The sequence below is a fragment of the Nicotiana tabacum genome, chromosome 16, assembly GCF_000715075.1.
Source record: "Nicotiana tabacum cultivar K326 chromosome 16, ASM71507v2, whole genome shotgun sequence".
In the NCBI taxonomy this organism is placed as follows: domain Eukaryota; kingdom Viridiplantae; phylum Streptophyta; class Magnoliopsida; order Solanales; family Solanaceae; genus Nicotiana; species Nicotiana tabacum.
This window is the reverse complement of record NC_134095.1, coordinates 13,946,988-13,953,543: the sequence shown is the minus strand read 5'-3', so window position 1 is coordinate 13,953,543 and position 6,556 is coordinate 13,946,988. Positions and strand designations below refer to the sequence as shown.

General features: G+C 37.1%; 1 non-coding gene across 1 annotated transcript; it reads left to right on the top strand.

Moving 5' to 3' along the window:
* The first annotated feature begins 4,729 nt into the window (after nt 1–4,729).
* LOC142171329 (small nucleolar RNA R71) lies at nt 4,730–4,836 on the top strand. Its single transcript, XR_012700901.1, has one exon. It is a non-coding gene; the product is annotated as a small nucleolar RNA R71 (small nucleolar RNA).
* The last annotated feature ends 1,720 nt before the right edge of the window (nt 4,837–6,556 follow it).

Here is a 6,556-nt window from a genome sequence, read left to right as displayed (position 1 = left end):
CCGTTTATTTTGAATTTCTATCAGTATCAACTAGGAGAGATCCTGGAATTCACTCAAACAATATTTTTTCAATTTATCCCACTTACTTCCCTAGATTTTGAATTGATGCCCCATGAACATCTAGCCGCTTATCTTTCTTGACAATGAAGTCTTTCATCATATCTTCTAGACTGGTCTAATTTGATTATTCAGGCTGAAACTGCTACCTCTGCTGATTTTGAAAGACTATAGTTCCATGTCCCTGAAATTTGAGGTTGTTTTGTTGCCATGCATTTGCTGTACCCCCAAGTGAACTCTACGAAAAACTGGGGTGCTTATGACCTATTGCATTGAATTTGTAATTCCCCACATGATTCACTTCCTCGGTTGAGTCTTGATACTCATAAGTAGGGTATCCTCTACTACAAATATCACATGCCGCATGAGGCTCATTCTGTATCGAGGATAAGGTTAGCTTCCTTATTTCTTTGCTCGTGGAAACAAGATGTACCTACACAGATGTATTAGCATCAACCTGGTGAACACCAGTCAAAGAACACCCAATGTAATAGGGAAAATGAAATAAAGAGAAAAACTCCTAAATCAGCACTATAAATAATTTCAAACACTATTGATTGACAATCCCCGAAAATGGGAAAAAATTTGATGAGCACAAAACATACACTTAAATATGCTCCCTAGTCGAAAATAGTAAATTAAAATGTCGTATCCACAGGGATTGGAGTTAAACAGTATTTTCATAGTTTATATCTTTATTTCTATCAAAGAACATCAACAATTGAGATTTATTTGACTAAAACTAAAATTAACTGGGATTCTAAACGATCGACTAATGATAATTGCAACAATGAGTAAGCAAGCAAGTTTATCAATGGGAGAAAATAGGGTTTTGATGGAATAGGTCCAAGATAATTGTTTTGGATCTAACTCTAGATGATTCACTTCTAGTGTTCATGTGAGTCCCTCAAATTCATTCAATTATTAGTTCACACGTTTAGAAGAAACTACTCTCTCGATTATTTCTCAACCTCACAAGATGAACTAAGTTAAGCTCGGTGAAGATATGCAAGAATTCGTAGTGGATTGGTCTTCAGGACAACCTCTTTCGATTATCCTCCTATCTAAGTTTAATCAACTATTCAACTAGCCTTTTTCGATTACTAGGGATAATTAATGACTTCAACCAACAAAATATCATGCAAAGAAATCAAAAGTTATGCCTCTTTCGGTTACATGAAGAAGTGAATATAGATGCAACAATTGAATCATCCAAAACGGTTCAATATATAAAAACTAGAGTTATAATTCACAAACAAAGATAAACACACCAAATCCATCAAACCCTAAAGAGAACTACTACATAGATATGGAATAATTCATCACAAATATGTTTAAATTAAAGGAAAATATAAAACGATCCAAACTTGTGTCTTGAGTAAGGATTGAATGATGAAATCCTTGTGTTTTTGCTTCTCCTCCTCCTCCTTAGCTTTCTTAGGTCTTAGATATGTCAAAATTCCCAAAAATAACGTTTTCCATGTATATATACCAAGTACGTCAGGCCCAAATGAAAATAATTTTTCCTACATGAAATCAAACAACTACACTATAAAATTTGCACAGGAACGTCGCATGGGGTGATGCACCAAGCGGGGTGTTAGTGGGAAACTCAAAGAGCTAGTACTGACAAGTAGCAGACAATTGCACTAGCGTGTCGCACAATGCGTCGCATTAGTGCAAATTTCTCAGAGTACAGATTTTGCTTTGATTTTGACATCCAGACTTGGTCCTTGACCCGTGAACACGATCCTGGCTTAATCCCTTGGTCTTTTACTCAAACATCAAAGCTCAAAATTGCTCTAATGCATTCCCTAACATCTACATAGCTCCGAATCACTCTTACAAGGCATAAAACACACAATTAGTGCAAAACACTAGCAATTAAAGCTCAAACTCAATTAAAGTGCAGTAAATTGGTGTGCAATGAGCGACTAAAACACCTAATTATAGCATACCATCAACACCCCACACTTAAACCATTGTTCATCATCAAGAAACCAAACTACACTTCATATAGACATGACATTTTTAAACAACTCTCCTAACTCATTATACCAAGAATATTTAAAATAGACTAAGCACAATAGTGTAACTTCTTTGCCTCAAGATTTGACTCACAAGTACCATGCATTTTTCACAACTCGTTCACTTACTCTAATACAGAGGTCAACAACATTACCTTTTCTTCGTGAATCAAGTGCCCTACATAACAATAGAGAGTAGTTCCACACATAATAAAATTTAAGAACAATTAGGAACTCGAGATAGAAAGAATTCACTCGCTCTTAGAAACAACATTCAAATGACACAAAAGACATACCATAGGCTTTCCTTTAGTGTACTACCCTACTAATTGAGAACTTTCAATCAAGGATCAAGTAAGATCTTATTGGGTTGTAATGTAGGCAGTGGGACGGGTAGGTACTTGTACAAGAGTAAAAAACAGAACCTAAACGTCACAACTAAAGCATTCACTATTCTAAAGGCATAACCAAGTCAGGAGATATTGCTTTCAATTCAAATCACAATGCAAGGTTTCCTACTTCTACAAAATAAAAAACTAACTACAGCAAATTCAAACAAAACCCTTAGAAAAGAACAGCGGCATAAAGAAAAACCAAGGGGATTTATTACAATGCCTACAAAAGAAAATCATTTTATATTTTTTTTTCGAATTTAATCCATCAAGAAATCTGCCGATGATATCCATCGTTGGTAAATTTTGAAAATTTTAAAAAATTTAAAATTTTTATGGATTGTTTTTAAAAAGTTTCTATCAATCCACTAAAACTAACAAACAAAACTAAGACTAATATACATACAACATACAAATATCTCCCACCCCACACTTTAAGTTGTGGAATCTTCCCATGACACATAATTAAAAAATATAAGGTAGAGGAAACTATCCTGAATCTCTAGTCGGGGTTTTTTTAATCAAAGCTGGGCTCCATTCTTCTCACCCGAACTACTGCACACATTCATGCAAACAAATTCTTCTAAGCCTTCTTGGGGTACACCTTACACTTATCTTTTTCTATCACTGGAGCCTTCTCATTTTGACTCAACACCTTCCACTTAATACTTGCAGCTGACTTCTCCTTTTTCACACCCGTTTCTATATTCATCTCAAAAGTCACAGTCTCCTCACCCACTCTAAGCATGATTTTTGTATCATGTATATCCAATATTGCTCTACCCGTTGCTAAGAATTGTCTTCCTAAGATAAGGGGGGCCTCCTTGTTCTCTTTCATCTTCATCACTATGAAATCTACAGGAAATACGAAATTATCTACCTGAACTAAGACATCTTCCACAATCCCCTCAGGTATTATAGTTGTTTAGTCTGCCAGCTGCAAAGATATTTGCGCAGACCTCATCTCTCCAATCTCATTATCCATCTTCTTGTAAATAGACAAAGGCATTAAATTAATTGAAGCACCAAAATCACATAAAAATTTATCAAAGTTAAGAGTGCCTAAAGAGAAAGGCATGGTAAAACTCCCTAGATCTCCACACTTCTGTGGGAGTTTGTTTTGCAAGAATGCACCGCAATGCTTTGTGAGCTTGACCACTAAGGTATCTTCTATCTTCCTCTTCTTTGTAAGGATTTCCTTCAAATATTTGGCATAAGATGGCATTTGGGAGAGAATTTCTGCGAATGGAAAATTTATATTAATCTGTCTTAGCATATCCTAAAATCTCTTAAATTGTTTGCCCAGCTTTTCTCTAAAAAGCTTTGGGGGAAAAGCTAGAGCAGGCATGTGCTTGTACTCTTCATTAGATTCCTCCCTTCTAGAAGTTTCTTCCTTATTCGTTTTCTCAGCTTCCTTTTTTGTCTTTTTTCTTCTTATCAACTTTATTTTTTAGATTCTACCCACTTTCTTTTTTAGGTACAACCACTTTTTGGATTGGAGTGGGATATTTCAACACTTTCCTGTTTCTCAGGGTCACAACATTCACCGTGTTTTTGAATTTCTATCAGTATCAACTAGAAGAGATCTTGGAATTCTCTCAAACAATATTGTTTCAATTTATCCCATTTGCCTCCCTAGATTTTGAATTGATGCCCCATGAGCTTAGCCGCTTATCTTTCTTGACAATGAAGGCTTTTATCATATCTTCTAGACCGGTCTAATTTGATTATTCAGGCTGAAACTTTTGTCTCTGCTAATTTTGGAAGATTGTAGCTCCTTGTCCCTAAAATTTGAAGTTGTTTTGTTGCCATGAATTTGTTGTATCCCAGATGAACTCTACGAAAACTTGGGTGCTTCTGACCCTTTGCATTGAAGTTGTAATTCCTTACAGCATTCACTTCCTCTGTTGAGGCTTGACACTCATAAGTAGGGTGTCCTCTTCCACAATATAACATGCCGCATGATGCGCATTCTGTAGCGAGGATAAGGTCAGCTTCCTTATTTCTTTGGCCATGGCATCAAGCTATACCTGCATAGATGTATTAGTATCAACCTAGTGAACAGTAGTCGATCTTCTTCTTTCAGTACTCTCAGAAGGCTACTAGTTTGCATCTTCAGACAACTCATCAAGAATTATGACTATCTTCCCTGGGGCCTTCTTCATCAACGGGCCTCTAGCTATATTACTTAATATTTTACATGAGGCTGGTGTCAATCCATCCCAAAAATCCCGGAGTTTCATCTAGAGTTCAATTGTACTATGTTTACACTTTCGAAGTAATTCCTTAAACCTCTCCCATGCTTCAAAAATAGTTTCATTATCTTTCTGGGATAAGTTATGGATTTGTCTTCTAAACTTGCCCGTTTTAGCTGCAGAGAAATATTTATCAAGAATATTTCTATTCATCTCTTCCCATGTTCTAATTGATCCCTGGGGAAAGCTTGGCAACCACTTCTTGCATCATCTTTGAGTGTGAAGGGGAATGCCCTTAGATAAACTACATCTTGTGACACACCATTTTACTGGAAGGTGTTCATGATCTCCTTAGATTCCATTAGATGGTTGTTTGGATCTTCATTTGGCTTTCCTCTGAAGACACAGCAGTTCTGAAGGGTTTGGAGCAACACTTGCTTCAACTACAAATTGTTAGCTGCAACTGGAGGTGGTCTAATACTTTATAACCTTTGGTTGTAGATCGGTCTAGCGTAATCACCAAGTGGTCTCCCAATGCAGGGAGCTATGTTTGCAAACTGGTCTGTACCCAAGGGTTGATTCTGAGCAATTATTTGAGCCCTCTCTTCTTCATTGACCAGTTGTTCATTTCGAATAACTGGTTCCTCAACATCTCGTGCAACTTTTTCTCTTAGCTGGGATGCCTCTCTTGTAGCCAAATCAACATTATCATCATCTCCCTCCATAATTTATTTTGCTGGGGATTTCCCAAACTTTTATATATTCTAGTCCTGATTTCTTTCCTTCCTCAACTGTCGGAATTGTTTCTCGATTTCTGGTTTGTATGGTAGTGTCACGCCCCAAAATCCGAGGAGCGCGACCGGCGCTCAACCGAGTAAACCCGACCGAGCAAGCCTGTTAGGTCTCATTCTACCCGAACCAACTCATGAATAAATAAGATATGGACTCCATTAATCAAATTCTATAAACATATCATTAACGATTTCCATTTCATTTTCATTAGCAACCTCATTCGCCATTTTACAGGTATTACAAGTTTTATACATCATTGCCAAACATTAATATTTCTATTCGAAATGTCAAAACCGACCCTACCCACGACCTGTCTACGGAGCCTCTAAATACAACTGAAGAATAATACTGAAATGTCAGCAACAAGGCTCCGGCTATACCTTACACAAATACCAAAATAAGACTCCGGGAAGAAAAGCGTCATGAGCCACATAGGGCCCCGAGAGGAAAGGGGCTCACCAATGCAGCTAACGGAAAGTGGAGGAGGTGCTACTGCCGATGGACTGGAGTACCTGCTATAGAACCACCTACAATCATAACATGAATGTAGCGCCCCCGGCAAAAGGGACGTCAGTACATTTGAATTGTACTGATATGTATGTACAAACTTTACCCCAAGTAAAATCAAACAATACACAAGTAACAAACAGTAATAGGATCAACGATCAAATGCACATGAAAGGAACAACCAAAGCCAAACAAGTTTCACAATCTCTCATTTTCCCCTTTCAACATTATTTCATCACATCAATGATTTCACAACTTTCCCATAATTTCATTTCAATAGTGATTTCGATCACTTTTCCACCCTTATTACCTCGGTCACCCTTATTATCTCGGCCACCCTTATCACCACAACCCACAATTTATCATTTTGTGTTGCGGCACGCAACCCGATCCCACCGGACAATTACATTTCACATAACAACAGTAGTTCACAGTTCAATCACATGGCTTCAGGAAATCCAGAATATCATTTCACAACAACAACAATTCACAAGAATTTTCATATACATCAATACCAATTCCATCATATACAACAACCTGTATACAATTCAAATCACAATGATAATTGCCCGCGACAAGTCACGTA